We start from the raw sequence: 19,564 nt of genomic DNA on the forward strand, positions 1-19,564 counted from the left end.
TGACCCCAGATGAGGTGAAAAGAGCATGTTTTGGGGAAAGGTTGGAGTGTGCCTTGGACAGATTGTGAGCAGAAAGGGTAAATGGTAGAGCTGAGACTCAACACCTGACATCCTTCACACATTAGGTCTGTTACAATGCTGGAAATCAGCCTAGGACTCCTCTGCTCTTGCTTCTGTTGATGCTGCAGTGCCAACAGCAAAAAAGTTGTGACTCCTCCACTCAGGCTTCCACTCCCACTGCCCTGGTGCTTTGCCCCTGGCCCTGTGCAGGGATGGATATGTTTACTGACTAATACAGGCACACACAAATTTCCATTGACTAATCTTCCTCTGGCAGGGTGAGTCATCATATGGGAAAGGCTATTTCTGCTCGTTCTTTGTTTGGATTGAATCCAGTCAGGGCTCCAAAAAGGCCAGGCCAGTACCTTCAACACCTATGACCATCTCTGCTCTCCCACAGCAACGGAAAAAAAGCTTTGAGAGATGTCTGTAGCTTCAAGATTTCTGAAGGGAAAGATCTTCCTTGGAAACTGCTTTGAAAGGAGCTGGCAAAGTTCCTGGTAAAAACTTAGCCTTTTCTCCATCTGTCAAAACAAGGCATAATCCTTCCCTGCTTCACAACAGTCTTGGGAGGAATCATCCGTTAACATGTTTACATCACTAGAAGTGATTTCCTATTATAAATCACCTAGGCTTCAGTTCTTATGAACACAAACTCATCTTACCCTTCTTAAAGATCTTCTCCCTCTTTTCACACGTCTATATTCTTCTTTGCATTCTGTCACTGCAAAGTGCAATTGCTGCTAGCATTGCTTTTATACACCTGAGAGCAGTTTTACAATCACACTGTATTTTTCTGAACAATTAAATAATCAGCAAAAGAAAAAATTCTTTTTCAATTTCTGTTCTCCTTTTTATCAGTATTGAAAAATGTTTTCTACCTCATATTGCTGACTACTAAAATTTCTCATCACTGCTCCAACTCCTTGATATTGTTATGAAGAAGGATATCTGCATATATTTATAAAGCATTTTTTACTCCAGCAGTCTTTAAGAGAATAAACTATGATTGAAACTGGAGTTGTCTATAAACAGTGCCCTGTATAAATATTATGTGTTGCCTATGTTTGCATGCTGCAGGACCTGTAACTCTTTTTTCAAAAAGGCATCTTTCTCTGGAATAGAACAGCAGCAGACCAAGAGATCAGCACTGTTTTAAATGTAAAGTATACTATCCAACTGGAATTGCACAGGGAGCCAAGAGAGAAAAATGCTCTGGAAGCTCCTGCAATCAACTTCATGCCAGAACTGGCAAGATATTTTTAGCTATGACACACTCTTGAAGATTTATTTAGGGTTGTAAGAGGTACCCAAATCTGGAGGTGGTGACCACTTCAGTTATGGTCCTGCCTTATCATCATCATCTAAGTTCTCCTCCCACACACAGCCTTGCCTGACCTGTGAAGTGGTCCTTGCTTTTCTCCCTCACTGCCACCTTCCTTTTACTCCTTTTACTCCTGCTCATCACTGTGTCTCCTACTATAAATGTAAAATCTTGGCTTTTCCTCATTTCCCCATGCTATAAATCCCTTCCACCTCTTTCCCAAGCTTGAAACTACTTACCTATTCAGGTTTTCTACCGGATGCTGTATGTTAGTGTAAGGAAACCTCCCATCCTTATATATGTACAGAGGAACATGATTTACACTTCATATGGACTTCACAGAGAGGGTGGTCAAACCCTTGAAGAGGATGGCCAGGGAGACTGGAATGTCCACCCTTGGAGATATTCACACCTGGACCAGGCAAAATGCTAAGCTACCTGACCTAACTTTGAAGCTGTTTTGAGTGGGTAAAGGAGGAGGAGGTTATCTCCAGTGATTCCTTTTAATCAAAATTATTTCACAATTCTAATTAAATCTTGAAGAAAAAGAGGAAGAGGGAGAACACAGAAGAATCTAAGAAAAATATGGTTTTCTGGCAAGACGGAAAAGGAATACAACAAAACAGCTGTGCACAGTTATCCTGCTTTTCATGCTCACACTGAAGTAACTCAGGATACAATCAGAGAGATGTTAAAATCTGCAAAGAACCAAGAAGAGAATGAACACCAACATGTTTGTGGTTAACCAAGGCTTACTTCATCTGTTTGACCTCAAAGCCTGGTTAGAAATGTGTGTGTTGTCTTCAGGATATTCTCCTCTGGAATATTGCAAGGCACCATCTGTTTTATTTGCTGCAGAATCAGAGTAGGAGCATGATGCAGGCAGTACCCACCTCCTCAGAGCTTGGGCTGAGCAATGACCCTGGTGCTGCAGCCAGATGTTCACTGGAGATTAACCCTCTTGGGGCACAGAGGAGTAGGAGCACACCAGAGGTGCCCCTGCCCCCTTCATGGCAAGCAGCAGCTTCAGCTCCCTCATCTCATGAACACTTAAAAAGTATGGTTTGCAGTCCAATGCATGAATACATGAAATGTCCAAATCAAATCCAGAGCTGTTACAAGTCTTTGCTCTTTTAGGAGATCTTCTCAAATCCCGGTGATCACCTATATAGGTTTTATAGTACTGCTACAAATCAAGGTGAGAGCAGAGAAACAAAAATGTACATGTAAACTCTATGGAAGTTTTTTTAGAAGGACTTCGCAAATTCTACAAAAATTAGTGTATTATTGATCTTAATCACACTCCTCCAACTCATTAATTACTTGAGAAGTCATTGCCCCCAGATCCTTCATTCTAGAGTACAACTATTTAAAAAGTCACCAGAATCTTTATGAAGAAAATGGTTCTGTGCTCTGGTTTATTTTACTACTGGTGCTGGTTTATTTGGGAGATGTATCACCACTGGATAAACAAGCATTGATAATACCAGCATCTGTTAAATAAATATTATATTATAAGGTATTGTTCTTCCCCTATCCTCTTCAATAGAATGAGTTCCTGAAATTGAAAGTTCATTAACAAAAGGCACAAATAGAACAAGAAATCTGGCAACAAAATATTTCTTCTTTAACAATAGAGCTGCAAGAGCAACACCCTGTTGTGCAGCTCAGTAGAAGGGTACTGACAAATTCTGAAACATAAAATGCCTGATTCCTAAACTGATTTAAGGGTCCTCCAAATCCCAGTCATTAAACTAAAAGCCAATACAGTAGTTTGAAAATTATGATAAACAATAATATATCACTTATTGGCGGCCTTAATGTTGAATCTGGGATGAGTTACATAAACAAAATCAATGGAAATTTTTAATACAAAATGAAGACATTTGAAAAGCAAACACAATGCCCACCATAACAGAGAATGTAGCAATTCCTAACACCGCATTAAAATGTTGCTTGCTTGAAATCTGGCCTAAATTTTCCTATGACTGTGTTTTATGGGATTTTAACAGAATCAAAATTATCCTGACAACTTTAAAGAAAAATGAGTAGCTTAGTAGATGAATTGATAAAGATGGAAAAGACAGAGAAGTTTCCAAGTATGCAAATGCTGCTTCAGATCGAAAATAAAAACAGAAAACTTCAAAGCTAAATCCAGGTAAAGATCAGTTATGCTGAGTTAGGACATCTGCTTTGCTTCAAATGTTAATTAATTTCTTTTAAAAGCTGTAGACAATGACCTGGTAAATAAATTCATAGTAATACATCCCTGCAAATGGATTATTATTTCTGAAGCAGACTTGAAGTTAGAAAAGGTTCTAAAGAGTAAAACTTAACCCTGCAAATCTGCACAAAATCACATTGACTTTCCGTGAGACTTAAAAGCCTGATTACTTACATTGCTTTGGAAAATATTAATTGGATTTCTGAATCACTGAGATGCTTTAGAAGATTTTACTTTTGCTGAGAAAGGCTATAAACAAGTCAGGACACTGCCAAGGAGTGGATACACGTGGGTCTCTGTTGCTTACACAGACCCAGCTGTGCTGGGGCTGGGTACATTTGCTTCAACAGAGCTGTGACACAGGCAGCAGCAAGCTTTGCTCTGCGGTGGCTCAGTTGTAATAAGTCTCTTAGGCTAGTCCTACTAATAATGCAAACATAGTTTTCTAAGCTTGTAATTTTTATTTATTGAAACTTTTCTCTGGAAAGGGTAGGAAAGATGAATTAGAAAAGTAATTTTCTCTTATTGGCCTTCAGGATTTTTAAGTTGTTACTTTTAAAATTATCTACAAGAGTTTCCTTGTTTTTAGAATGAGTGCATGATATCATATCCTGAGCCCTTCCCTTTTCTTGTAACTTTCTGAGGCACTAGGAGGAGTCCAGCTACAGTCATCATGTGGATTGGCCTGTAAAACTGTAGTGGAGCTCCTTCTGCCATCTTCTGCCACCTCCTGCCTGCCTAATTCATACTCCTTAAGTAACTGCTGCTCTAGGACGAACGACCCTTTAAGCACAGTGAGTATCAGCTGAGAAAGCAACCAATTTATCCAGCTTGCGTCAGACTACGATCACTGCTCTGTATTTACATTTATGTGCAGTTTGGGACGCAAAAGTAAAAGGAAAACTTGCTGTCAGTATTTGACAGTGATGTGGAGAAGGGAGTTCCCTGGCCCTGGGAGCAACATGGGAGGCTCTCAGGGTGCAGAGATTGGATTAAAGCTGTGGGCTAGGTGTAGAAAAGCATAGAAAAGAAAAGGCCAGCCAACATGCCTATTTGCTGTGGATGGACAGACAGACAGGAAAAAAACAGCTGCTAAAATGTATGTACAAGCAGGTGTGACCAAGCACATGGTACTGTGTTAATGCTGGATGACAAGCACCTCTTGTTTACTCTTAATCTGGTTTCAGATAAAGAATGTAGTAGTACTAGCTAGTAATAAGCAAAATAAAAGGAGAATAAAAGAAGTAGTTGTCTTCAGTAATCTTCACTCATCCCTAAAGCATGCAGGCCAAGTAAACATTCACAGTGAGTCATTGACTCTTTTTAGCATAACTATAACCTATGGTGGTGTTACTGCTACATTTTTTCATCTTGGTTTGTAGCTGAAATGCAGAGCTAAAGGTTCTGCTACCATTGGTGTAGGGCCTAATATTTTGTCTAAATGTCTCTGACATGCTAATTTAGTAGAGACTAGGTAAATATGTCAATAGTTACAATTATGATTTATTATTATATTTAATATATGTATGAACAAGGTAGTCGATCCATGTTTCACAGCATAAAAAATGTTATCATGAAAATAAATTAATGACGTGTTTATATCTGCCAAATGAACTCGTAGAACTTATTTATTAACCTAGAAAGTTGCTTATAAAAGGATAGAGCATCTAAGCTTTCCTGTGTCTGTTTTCCTTGTAGAATACCAAACACTAACTTCATTCCAAGGTTGTAAAGGACTTATGACCATGCTTTACATAAAGGTCTCAATCTAGGATTAGATGGAACCAACAGAAAGCAGAAGTGGTATTTTTGTGAATACGTATGACAACAAGAACCGTCTTCAAAAAAGTCCTTGGTGACGTGAGCAACTATACAGGAAACACATAACCTTTGCATATGTCATTGATCACATTACTTTGTGGTTTTAATTTGCTCACTGTGGTTTTGATCAGCTCCTTCATGGGATCACAGCACAATGTTAGTTAAAAGCATTGCTTTTTCCTGTCTGCTAAACTGCACTGTGAGGTAAAAACGCCTCTGGTTAAAAAATTGCTGATATAGTTAGTTTTATGATAACCTGGCATTTTGTATAATATGGCTATGATAAGAGCAGCAGGATGCTAACGATGTGCTGTGTGCTGCTCAGCCTCAGTAGCATGGAGATTGCTGTAGCAGAGGTGGCCATTAGAACAGCTCCTGCAGGGTTCTGCCTCCCACAGTGACCTGCAGCAGGCGCTTCTGATCCAGCTGCAGTCCAGAGAGATCAGCTGTCAAACAGTCTTCACAGGTGTTGTTCTGACATGCTACCAATTAGTACTTTTACATGTCTACCAGCTCATAATTGGCTTGTACTGTGCAACATGAGGGATTTGTAACTTTCATTTAACAGCGGATGTTCATGTTTCCATAGAAATGTTTGTTTCTTGAATTCACTGAGATCTGGGTTCCAACAAAATTATGTGGCCATGAGTTCAGTAAAGATTCTGGTTTAGAAATAACGTTTTTCTTTCTCTGGATTTGAATTGCTGCCACTCACTACCATTAGATACAAACTTGCTTATACATCATGGAAAAAACTCACCTTAGTACTTCAATTGTGAGATCTATGGAAGAATAATGATGTATTTTTATTCCTACTTATAGTTTGGCCTGTCTAGTTTGTGGCAATGATTTTTTTCAACTTAAAAACTTATTTCAAGGGCTTCACTCAGTTTTAGAATTCTAGAATATATGATGTAGTCAGGCCTCTAGGTTAGCCACTTCCCCTAGATGAAGCCACGCTGAATATCTCAAATCTCCTCCCTGTCCCACATGTCCTTTCTTGATTTCTTACACCTGAGTATTGAGAGCTCTTGCACACTATGAAAAATGTCTAAGTCTGCCAGCTCTTTTCTGCTCCTTTTTCTCTGAGGGCAGTTTATCAGGGGCTCCTTTTGCTAACTCCTTGAAGAGCTGGAATTTTGCTTTACTAGAATTTAGAGGTCTGACTTCACCCTTCACCTAACTCATATCCCTGGGGACTGCAAGCTCCACCATTGTGTGATTGTGACAGCCCAGGCTGCTGCCAATTGATGTCACTAATTAGCTGACTTCTGTTGCTGACCAGTAGGTCCTGTAGTTAATTATTTTGTTGTCATTATTTAGAAATCCAAAGAAAAAAATGAATCAAATTAAATAGATGTGTATTTTCCGTTATAGAAACTACCTGGTTCTGCTCTTGTATCCTGATAACATACGTCTTCAAAAATAAATTTTCCAGCACCTCGCATTCAAGAAATGTTAGGTATGCATAGCAAATGTTTAATTAAGTGTTCCCACACAGCACTTGTGAGGCAGGCTCCCTCATTTTACAGGTGAGACAGAGAGTGAGGCAGTAAATTAAGTGACTTGCTTAATATCACACAGTGAGTCAGTGCTAATGCTGAAAATAGACTTTATGTTTTCTGGTTCTTTTCCTTGTATTTTAATCATCAAAGTAGATTTAACTCTAAAGCTGAATGAACTCCTTAGTCTATTCAAATAATTGTTCTTAATTTTGTGTTGGAGTATTATGTTTTAATCATGTAAGCAATACTGAAATGTTTACAAAAGTTTTCCTTGCTTAGAACCTTTTTGTCTTTCTTGTTCAGATATTGCTTCGGGTTATCAGCTCAATATGTTTTGTTTACAGTGATCCTGAACTTCAAAATATAATCTAGAGCTCCACCAAAAAAAACCACAAAAAGGCTATGAGTTTTAAGGGGCATTTTTAAAGAGCTATCTCCTTCAATCAATATAACTTTTTTTCATACTCTCATGAGTGTAGGGCCATTCCATGTAATAATACCCATAGCTTTAATTAATGGAGCACACTAAAGTTATTTGGCCCATAGAAAGAAAAAGATAGACTGCTGGTTATGCTGTCATGACTAAACAAAAATGTATCATGAAGCACAAAAGAGCAACAGCATGTTAAGAAATATATGCTTAGAAGTACAGTACTGAACTACATGCTAGGTCATCTCTGAGTAAAGTGGTAGAGAAAGAGATGTGATCCTTGCAGACGTGTTTAAATGAACAGTCCCCGTGTTCAGGCTAATAAAATGCTCCCTCAGCTTTAGAGCTTTCCTGAGCACAGTCCACAGGTTTGTTTATGCTGATGGGACATATATAATTTTTTCCAATCCTTGCCATGTTATCTGTTTAATGATGTTTTTCAGCATAGGATAAATGGCCCAGAAAATATGTACATAGGCATAAGACTTAAAGAGGCTCAGGAAAGAGGAATGAAGAAATAATATTACCATGGCTTGCCTATTACCTATTAACCTGAGTACAGACACAGCTGTCTGTTACACAGCCTTATACAATGCTTTGTATCATACAGTATTTTTAGTGTGGGTGAGACAAGCACCAAAGGCTGTGGTCAGCTCCAAGATTTTTAGAAAGACTTTTGCCACATGTAATGAATAGGGCATTGTGGTGTAGGCAGCCTTACAACTTAAATGAAATTTAGCAACAAAACACCTTAAAAATTCAACTGCTGCATTGCTGAATGGAAATAAAGCTCCTAGGTGGCAGAATCAGTCAGTAAGCATCGGCATGCTATGTTTATAGAAACAACTCTAAAGTAATTTAGCATGTTGTACTACTAAAGATTGTCACATCTTGCCTACTAATTAGAGGCTAGACAGAATGTTTCAGGTAAAATGCCAAGGAGAGATGTTCCAAGAAGGACATTCTGCTTCCTCTTTGGGGTCAATACTTCTAGTTTACTACGTAGTTTTCTTTTGGGGTTTATCTTCTTCCTAAAATGTGAACTGTTTTGTACTTTGCCACCAGGGCTATGTCATCAGTGATCAGCTGTCCAAGACCCATCAGAGTACCACTCCAACTTTGCTTTCTATTTTTGCTACAGAGTAAGAGGTTTTTCTCAGAAACTTCAGAAAATATCCGGATGCCAAGTGATGAGCAGTTTGCAAGACAGCTCTGTGTCTGTGTACCACTATCAGGGACAGAGATGCTGCCTTTCAAAGGGTTTTTGGAAAGCAGTTAGGAGTTATCCAGTACAAATTGGGCAAAGAAGACAATTTTGTGACTTGTATAGACTTTGAAACCAAACCCAAGAAAACAGTGCAAATAACTGATTTTTTTTTAGCTCTTTATTTATGTCTCTTTTTATCTGTAGTTTCTATTATTAATTCATTAAGTGTAATGGTAATAGTGTTTGAGAAGTTGGAAATTTTAATCAAACATTAGACAATATTTGTGAAAAATAGGGTTCAAAATAAGATGCTCAGATGTTCTCTTCCAGATTTGGAATAGGAAAAAGAATCTGTGGTCTGTGTGTCTGTTCAAAACTAGCCAAACCAGTAGAAATTAAATACATGAACATTCAGTTCATGGGTAGAGATTCCTTTTCATTAACAATTCAGCTAATAAGTATGAAGAATGAGTCAGCTTGCGAAAAGCAGAAATTACTTGTGAATAATCTGAATGAGAATGGGGGATGCATAATATACTATTACATTTGAGAAGAGTTCTGACAAAATAGGGGCCTTGAATTTTGAATGCAGAGACTTAAACTTGCTTCATCTCTTATTGAAGAGAATAGATACAAGCCAGCTTCTATGATTAAGTAGATATTGTACTATTTTACATAATTAACATTATTTAAGATCCTACTTTCAGAGAAGACCTCAATGTGTCCCACCTACCTTAAATAATTGGATTATTGGTCACTGCTCTCTGGCAGGTTTATTGCAGCCTTGTTCTGTTGATTCAGCACAGAAAGAAAACATTTTAAGAATGTCAGTTCTTCAAGTAGGGGGGATTATAGGCATGGTAACAGTATATGCTTGTGAAAGGTGTATGCTGCCAGACTTCATTCCCCGTGACAGCAAGAGAGAAACTGAGGTACAGCCATAGTGCTGCTCTGAAGAGTTCATATAGTTAATGTGTTATTCTTTAGATTTGATTACAGAATTTAGAAAGCATTTGTGTCAATATGGTGCTTATACATAAGAGCCAAAAAATGAAAGGAAAAAGAAAGTGAAAAGAAATGCATAATGAGGGAGTTGGCCATTTTATTTCTCAAGCTCTTTCACTGGCCCAAATACAGTGCAAGGGGCAAAACTAAACAATACAAGTAAAAAAAAATCCAATATGAGTTACCTTTAACTCTAATAATTATAAAATATGGCATTAGCAATGCAGACAAGGTAGATTTTTTCTAACATTCTTTTATGTGTTAACATGGCACTATAAAGGTCCAAGACCCTTGGATCACAGAGCTTGCAAAAGACCCCTAGAATGTTTCTTGCTGGAACTAGGTACAGCAAGACAAGTCGAAACTGTAAATATGGGGAAGACCTTCTCTGTTCAATAAAACAAGTGGTTTCTGCTGAAACTAGTTTTGCTTGAGGACTAATTTGTAGTTCCAAGTGTCTTTCAGTGCTCACAGCTCACAGCTGAAGAAGGTAGCTCGGGGCCAGATTGTAATAATGTTCACTCCTTGATCTAATGGGCGGATGTGTTTAATTAACCTTTGTTTCTGCAGAAGCAGACATTCTGGCAAGCTGTAGGAATGCTAAAGAAGGGAAATCTAAACTGCACTGAACCTAGGCATATTCTATATATCCAGTACTAGATAAAGAATGTTAATGTAGATAAATACTGTTTCCTAGGAGATAGATCTGTATAAGATATTTCTGTAAAAGAAATTTAAGATGGATCCCCCTGTAGGACTATTTCTCATTGATTTCACAAGATCCAGCTATGGTCTCATGCCCTTGGGACACTTGTCTCTTGTGTCTGGCACAGTTCTTCAATAGGTGGTCACAAAAGCATGTATTTCAAGTGGAAATATTCTGCTTAGTATCTCTTGGATGGAGTTTGACTTGACAGCCTCATTGCTTGTTCCATGTCCTCCAGTGACTTCTCCAGATACCAGAGCTTGGACTGACCCTTCCCTGAGCTTCCTGTAAAGTGCAGATCTTAAGGCTTATAGCTAATTCTTTAGAAGGTTTATGGCAAGTCTAATGCAAAGCAGATATGCTTTGCATTAAATTGCTGAAGGCGCTGGTTTTTGCTTGAAAAACTAAAGCACTGTACATTACAATCATACAAGCATAGCAAACTCTCTAGCCACCATGTCCCTAATCTTTCACTAAAAAATCACCATGAGTATGAGTGTTTTGAAAGAATGCAAATCAGAGCTTATCATCTCTGACCTTTATCAGCTCTGCTGCCACAATAGCATCATTGTTTCCTATCTCCTCCCCTTAATAAGCGACACACTCCATTCCTCTCACTTCCTTTCCATCTCAAACCTTTCTGTCTGAGAGGCTTTTAAAAGCTCTGCTTTGTCATCTGGCTTTGCTACTACTGTGATCTAAATGCCAAACTTCTTCAGTCCTGGTTGTCTTAGTCAGCCAAGTCTCTGTTTTCACTTAAAAGTCGTTTTATGAGCTTGAATGTTGGAAATTCCTTCTACTCCTGTAGTCTAACAAACAAGGTATATTCCCAGCTTCAAGAAACATTTGTGTTGCAGCATTATTCTTACTAAAACTGTGCTACAGCAACACAGTATCAATCACAATTACTAACAGTACTTTTCCCACCTCAGAGTGGGAGAGAGTTGTGACACAACTCTTTCCTTCATAATACTGTGCAAACATCTCCACGTTGTGACAGTACATAAGGACTAGTGCTAAGGGTCCAGTTAAATTACTAATTTACTAATCCCATGCTTTGTCCACTGGGTTTCTGTTCCAGAGTGAAGTGTTGTGACAACAAATGAGGTAACCAAGGAAAAATCAAACTGGCTACAACTGTCAGGATTATGAGTTCAGTATAATTCTTCAGCCTATTCATACTGGTCTCTGTTTGTTTCTAGTAAGGACTGATGATTCCAAAAGCCACAAACTGTGTGTGAAGCTCCTGGGTGATGATAATTTCCTTTGTCATGTTGCCCAGTGTCTGAAGCTATCCTGATAGGGTTGTGTAGCCTGCTGCGAGCAATTCTATTGCAAAGAGAAGGTTTGCACAAAGACTGAGGATGGAGTAAGTCTTTATGTCCAGAAATAAACAGTGATCTCCAAAAGCTCTTAACACTGACTTAACTCAGAGGACAGTCAGTGGATGCATCCAGGCTGACACAGATGAATTTTGGAGATTCTTGACCAGCATCGTTCAAAATGCAGCCGTCTGGCCCAATCTGGTCTGCAGGATCTTCTGTCTGATCTGAAGCACCTCTTCCATGGAAATTCCAACTAGTAAACTGCTGCCTCCTCCCAGGGAGAAGGAAAGGAGTGAAAATTATTCTCAGGATGAGCTGCTGTCTCATCCCAAAGAGAAGGAAATGTGGGCAAAGATAGCACCCTGATACAGAAAAATTGTTGCTGTGCTTCTGTCTGAATGATTTTGAGTGCTTGGACATGCGAAAGAAACACTCCTAGGTAGCCTGCAGCCTTATCTCTTTGCTGAGCAGGTAAGAACAGCAGCACCTGTCCAGCGCTGCTGTTCTCATTTGCTACTTGCTGGAGGATGGGGAGGAGGGATGGGACACAGGGAGCAAGGGACAGTAATTTCCCCTGCAGCCTGACGCTCCACCCAGCCTTCCCCTCAAGTCTGATTGACTGCCCGAGTATGACAGTGAGAATGGTAGGAAGTATGAAATCACAGTCCTGAACTGCTATTGATTGTCATCTCAGTCAAGCTAATGGGGTACCTCTCCAGGTTTTGATCAATAGAGTCAATTACGTTTTTCCTCTTTGGAAGTGGTATACACTTCTTTCTTTTGTTAGCATGTCTGATAATGGCAGGGGATTTTTCTGAGGGTAATCTTGGAACAAAACAGCAGCTCCAGGCACTCTGTAAGAAGCCAAATACATGGGAAGGGTGGAGTAAAGTTGCCATTTGATAATAGGAATAGTCTACAAGAAAGTTTCCTTATCTCTCTTCAGTGCTTGTTTTTCAAAAAGTAACTGTGATGAAAAGGCAGCAACTATTCTTCTCTGAATGTAAAATATTTTCTGATAAGATTTCTGGAAGAACTCACATTCAAAGCTATCTTCATTCAAATCCTTCCTAAAATGCGTTTCTTCCATAATGTGTTTCTATGCTAATCCACTAGGCGTTGCTATTTACATCTTTAAAAGAAACAGAGTACTTAATCTGGACCGATTGTAGATTAAAATGACTAAGTGCATGCATGTCCCGTAGGAAAGCATAGTCTCTTGGAAAGAATCTGTTGCCTCCTGGCACTAGTTCTTTATATTGCCGTTTTATTACTTATTGTTGATTATAATCTCCACAAGGAAAGGGTATTTGTCTTTAATCATCATTTATGCCTTTAAAAGGCATCATTTATGTCTGTAACTTTCTGTAATCACAGAATCACAGAATATTCTGACTTGGACGGGACCCATAAGGATCACTGACTCCAACTTTTAAGTGAATGGCCCATATGGAGATCAAACTCACGACCTTGTTATTAGCACCATATTCTGACCAGCTGAACTAATAGTGAAGATCAAGAAAGAAACAAGAAGTAATTTTACAATACGAATTAGCTCCATCTTGAACAGCTGTCAAATTCTACTCTTCCATCTCAGTGAATATCCAGATTTGGTGCTAAAGTCACTGGAAGGGAATATGGTCATAGCTCTGGAAACAGAGAGGACTGAAGGGGAGAGGCGGCCAGTAGTACTGCAGCTAGTAGATTCATTCCCAGTGTCTTAGACTATGCAAACATTAAATAAGCCTCAGTCTGCAGGACAAGCTGAGTCTGTGCTGCCTTGTGTTACAGGCTGCTAATTGTGGAGACAATGAAAGGCACTCCTAGTTAGAAAGATAGAAGCCTCTCAGTTATCTCCTTTTGATAAAGAATCTTGTTCTATCAGATCAAGACAACCTTTGTTTTGTTCTTTGGGACAGCCCCCTGCCCTCTCTCTGTCTGACAGCCTTTTAGTCACTCCCACCTTGATTTCCAGTTGGCACTTACGCCCTAACCCCACCCTTGTTACCTAACCCAAAGCCTCAGACCACTGCCTTTGCCTTAGAACGTCGGGACTGTGCTCACGCTTGGCTGAAATAAACATCTCTGTAAAACCCATGCAAAAGCCCTTCCTGCTTCTTTACCTGTTTCACCTCAACAAAAACTCCGTCCACAACAGCTAATATAGCTCAGAAGTGCACCTCTGCTATGTGACAGTGTCAAAAGGTTCCCAAACCAGGCACTATTCTAGTGAGGTCACAACTTCATGAAATTACATTTGGTGACGTATTTAGGCTCGTATTTATTTGAGGTTGCACTTAATTCTTGCTCTACAGTAGCATTTTTTTCAGTGAAAACTTTGGCAAACTGCTGTGATTTACTCTGTGAAAAATCGCATGGAAAGACTATTTCCTCTGAGTCACCACTGGGAAAAATCTATTATTACAGAGGTGAAACATGTAATTTTGACAGCTGAAGTTGAAAGAAAATAACTACAATGGTAGGTATTTTGAACATACTCAAACTTTTATAGGTATATTGAACATACCCAAATCGGTTGATACAACATATTTCAAACCAAAAGGTGTCAAAACTATTGCTTTCCAAATTTGTAATTAATCTATATGTCCATAATTTTACATTGCCATAATAATTATCATAACAAAGTTAATTACAGATTGGTCCTTCACAACCAAAATACTCACTACTAGATAAAATATGATGGTTATTTATACAACAGAGGAAAAGAAAGAAATAAGATTACTGCATCCACCAGAAATGTCTGGACTCTCTATTTTTTAGCAATGTGTGGATATCTGTCTGCTCTGTATTCTGGCAAGGAAGCCCTGCCAGAAGAGGCATAGGATGTTGTAGAGGTAGCAAGCTTGGAGCCAGGAAGGAAGGCAATACTTCCTGACACTTGTTAGCAATCTCAGAGGAAGGAGAGCATCCTGCCTAGTCATGCTAAATCAGCTAAAGAGTCCCTACTAACACAACAAATCCCTTACCCATCCTTGTTGAAGCAGAAGGATATTCAGATTTGCTTAGGAAAAAGAAGCCATGATTTTGGATGTGACTGTGCAAAGTACCCATTAAACTTTACTCTCCTGCACTGTGACTTTCTAATTTGCTCAAGGGAGTTGTGAAATTAAGAACCTGAGGGCTTACCTTTTTGTGCTATGCCTTGGCTTAAGTATTGATGCCATGTCCCATTTAAATTCTCAGCTGAGAACTTTCATTGTTTCAGCAGCACAACTACTGCACACCATTTGATAATTTGTGAAATTAAAATATATTTAGTGTGACTAAGTAGCAGAATTCGAATAACAATGTCTTTATACACAGAACTTCCATATCCCCTAAGCCAGGGTGAGTCCTCAGAGTTCAGCCTCTTGTGCCCTAATAGTCCTTCACTTCTTGTCTAGCAATTGCCAGTTTTTGTAATAGTAATGTTTCAAGAACCCACCACAGTTAATCACACAGTTTATTATTTTATCTGTTTAGAAGTTGGTCACAAATGGCAGCTTAAATGGCAGATTTAAAGTTGTCAGCCTCATGAGGTGATTCCACACAGTTATTATTAGCAACATTAAATTCCAAAAATCCTTGTAAATAATTTATTAAATAATAGAAATTAAAATTGGTATGTGCTCAAACCAGTGTAAATAACAAGTTATACAGACTAGAATACATTAAAAAAATAACACAAAAACCAAAACAAACTAATAAAAGCCACAACAAAAACCTTAGGAAAAACTCACAAAGAAGAAAGGTGATATTAGGCTAAATTCTCAGACTATTTCATTATTATTACTTTTACCATTTAGCAAAGACTTTCAGCTCAGTTCTGATATTTTGTCCCTTCGAGTTTGTAACTTTGACAGTTACATTCTCAGCTGTCCTGTACCTAAACCATCTCTCTTAAAAGTTTCTTTGTCCACATTATTTCTGGTCGGATTGGAGTCAGCAAAGCAGAACATTTCCTGTCCTTGATGGGATGAGCACACACTGAATATGAGGAGACTGTGTCAGCACTAACAGGATGCAGACCAGGAAACACTGCATTTTATTAACGGGAACTAGAGCAAAGGTGGCAAAGTTTTGGCAGAATTAGAATGAAATGGTTGTACATGGAACAGAGTAAGAGCTGGAACTAAAACATTTTTTTATATCACTAAAACAAAGCTGCCAGCAGACTGGTTTGGTAGATTTGGAAAATATCAGAAGCATATGAGGAAAAGGCTCAGCTCAAAACCTAGGGTTTGAATGAGAGGTCTGGCTGCCCAAATAACGAGCTGTGTCTCCAGCAGTCTGGAAAAGTCTACTTTAGTGAGTTGAGAATACAAATGAGTTATGTCCTGGAGCAATGAGCCATTGACACTCTCCTGAAAAATGAATAGTCAAAAGTTTGGAATTAACAAAAACTGAATTAGAATTAATACTGGTCAATAAGAATAAAAATTTACTCAAAATCTCCTGCTGGAACACAAAGCATGCTTCTCAGAGAGCTAAAAGTGCACATGGACCAAAATACAAATAGGAAATAGCTCTGTGGTGTAGATCTAAAATAAGATCAGGAGTAGCCACAAGTGTGGTGCCTTCTAATGTATGGTAGCTTTATCTGCTGCTCAGCACTTTCTAATCTGGGCTAGCATGTTTTCACCTTTTCTAGCAGCAACTTTAGAGTCTCTCCATGATCCAAGTCTGTGACTCATTTTTGAAATTTGCTAGATGGAGAAAGAATGTACATCTTAAAAAGATGACAGATATTTTATTGGTCAGCTTTAAAGGCTGGTCTTCCTGTTAATTATGGCTATATACTGAAAGAAGTCTCTAAAGGCATAAGTGAGCATGGTCCTCCATTAGCTGTCTGGAAAAACACAAAAAGTCTTATTTCTTCTGTAGCCAAAAGAAACTTATATTTAGCTTGTGGGAGATGGAAACCATCTTTTTAGAGAAATAAATTTTACAGCCTTTTTCATTGTTGATTTGTGACCTTGAGATCTGTAAAATCAGGCAGTGCCTTCCTTTATAACATCTGCATTTATAACAACTAACATGGTAAGAAGGCAGCCGTTTTATTAAAAGCTTTTAGAAGGAAGAAGGTGAAAGTTGCTGGTGAAACTGATGCTGTAGATGCAGCAACCAAGGACAAATCATGGCAATCACACCTTGTTTTTACACTTATGGCTTTTGGGAACTGACAGGAGAGATTATTTTTTATTTATACCCATTTCTGAGAAGCAGACCCAATGGTTATCAGGTAGCTCACCTGTGTCATGCAAGAGCTATGTCAAAAGCCAACAGTTAAACTGTATGTCATAAGGATCTTGTGTGTGGAGTCAGCTCATAAGGACAGCTTTAAACCAAGATGGAAAATTCTGGGGGTGAGACAGAGTGTTTCCCACACTGTCATCAAGCTGTTGAATAAATCTCATTTTCTTTCAAGTAGAATAGACTCTTGTATCTGAGGTCTCATATAATTCGCTTTGGAATCATATTACAATGATTCTTAACTTTTAGTGCTGATAATCAATTCTTCTAATACAGGTAAAAGTCCTAAGTGAATCTTTTACTTCTATTTGCAAAATAGTTCCCCATCAGAAGTTTTGATTTTTAATTTTTTTTTAAATTAAAATTTTAATTAAAATCTTTACCTGCTTCTACTTTTTATCTTGTTTGCATGACAAGAACTAAGAAATTAAACTTCCATAAGATACGTAGAACCTTAATGGCAGAAAAGCTAGCTATGGCTTAGTGAAACTGAAAACTTCTGTAAAATCACAGCTGTCTGTGGGCAAGAAATTATAAGAATTGTAAAGATGAGCTCAATTTAAGAAAGTATTAAAGATGAATCCTGGAGTTTAAGGAAATTTTAACTGCAAGCCGAATAGTGCTGCAACTCTTTCTGCCATGATTCAGACTGCATTTAGAAATGGTAGCTTAGACCTATCTCCATTAATATACAACAAAGCAAGAAAGTGCAAATCAACTAAATGGAAAAGGAATTGAGTTTTACCATCTTTTCCTGAATTGAGAGTTTCTCAAGTTATCCCAAGAAAACCCTTGGAGAGGTAAAAGAAAAGCAACAAGGAAACTGTTTCTGAGCTAAGAAGTCAAAGAAGCTCAGCTGATGCAAACAAAGCATTCTTTACATGCTAAAGAGAGGGATTCAGCAGGTGGTCACATTGCTTAGGCTCTGTGAAAGGAAACTGAAAAGGCAGAACTACATCAAGCTGAATCTAGCATGGACGTGACATGACTGTTGCATTTTGCATCTGACACGACGGATATCTGCAGCCACACTGCCAAATCCATGGCACTCTTGCTTTCCAAAGAGCATGAAGCTTCTTTTTTGGAAAGAAGTGAAGGAAGATTCCACATTAATTTCAGTGCATTGTGCACTGCTTCCAGAGAATGGAAAAATAAAATTATGGGCCACCTCTCCACATTATGTGACCATTTCTCTAGTGATTAAATCTGTACCAATTGACATCCAGCATTTTGCAGATGTTTTCACAAACAGGAATTGGTATGGAAGAAAAAAGGGAGAGGGAAAGCAGGCCTTGTACATCTTATGACCTGGTTATAATTCCATTTAAAATGTTAGTGAACTATTCCATAGAAAATGGAAAGCCTAAAAAATTGGCAAGAGTTATAAAGGGAATAACTAGTTTTGTGAGCCAGATCAAACCAACTCATTTTCTGCTACTGAAAATCTGACCAGGAAAAATAGGCGAAAGGTCTGTTCTTGCCCTTCAAGAAATCCAGCTTTAAGATGAAATTCATGCCTGAGTGCAGCGAAGTAATTTTGTAAAGTCAAAGTTTGCTTCATTGTTCTCTGAAAGATTGAATAAAGCTCCTTGCTAAAATCTCAAAGTTGCACAAAGGTATTTTGTATGATTAAAGGCAATCATAGTTCTCAAGGACTTTTGGAAGATGCAGATATAGGGTTTTTTACTGTAAATTTTAGGTTTTCATTCTCAATAGATAATTCTTGCATTAATTTGTTCAGCATTTGCATTACAGACACACTGATTCAGCAGTAGTACAGGTGCAGATTTGCAGTAAATTATATACATAGATTCTGCTCTCATCTATTAAAATGTCAAAACAAGAAAATAAGATTTGAGAAAACCAAGATATAACACTATTCAATAAACCATAGTTTATTAAAAAAGTCCAAAGAAGCCATTCTTTGGCCATTCTGCTGTAGGCAAATCTGTAACACAACTTGCAAGGTCTTAAAGTACGTTCCTGCAGTGGAAGGGAAAAGCTAAACTAAATTAAGGCAAACATTCACTGTTTCCCAGTAAACAGCTTCTTTTAGGCTGCAAATATGAGATGAATTTGGGATTTCAGTTATTTATTTTGAGGAGATTAACCTAGGTAGAAGAGTGATTGGATTTGCTTGTGACTACATAATGTAGTTCTCTTGCTACAAATCCAGTGTTGCTTCAATGAATTTTGGGCACAAGCAGTATTTCTGACCCTTAAACACTATTTTAGTTGTGCAAAATCACAACAGCTTCAACTTTTAAATTAGAAATTTATATATACCCACATACATACACATCTCTCTCTCTCTCCCCACACAGGTTCCTTTCTCCTTATATTTCCCCTTTGCTTGCTCACATTACCCACACTATCAGAACTCTCAACTCAGAACTTCCTGGATCTTGGCAATTTTTTTACTCTTCATTTTAATGCAGTGCTCCTGTTTTATTTTTTATGGTATTCCAGAAATACATCATAATGAAGTAACAAAACTTGAGGATTGAAGAGAAGCTTATGCCGTGGTTGTGAACTGAGAGAGTTCTGTACTTATATTTTGGCCAAGGTACATTACTTTTGTAGACTGAGGACCCCACAAACCAGAACAGCTCCTCCCAAGCTTTTCCAAAGGAATAGGAGATTTACTGTAAGTTGCATCAGAAGACAGAATGTAGTGTTTGGGTTTTTCTTTTTTTTTTTTAAT

At 38.2% G+C, this 19,564-nt stretch overlaps 1 protein-coding gene across 2 annotated transcripts in view; it reads left to right on the forward strand.

The window, feature by feature from the left end:
• Positions 1-4,270: 4,270 nt before the first annotated feature.
• Positions 4,271-19,564, forward strand: part of RALB (RAS like proto-oncogene B) — a 47,765-nt gene continuing 32,471 nt past the window's right edge. The window contains exon 1 of one of the 2 annotated variants that reach the window (XM_014871737.2): positions 4,271-4,402. The gene's annotated coding sequence lies outside the window, so the exon portion shown is untranslated. Of the gene's footprint in view, positions 4,403-19,329; positions 19,508-19,564 lie in introns of those variants that run through there. The other variant, XM_088168261.1, reaches the window with a different exon arrangement.

This window comes from Sturnus vulgaris, chromosome 7, assembly GCF_052056855.1.
Source record: "Sturnus vulgaris isolate bStuVul1 chromosome 7, bStuVul1.hap1, whole genome shotgun sequence".
Lineage (NCBI taxonomy): Eukaryota > Metazoa > Chordata > Aves > Passeriformes > Sturnidae > Sturnus > Sturnus vulgaris.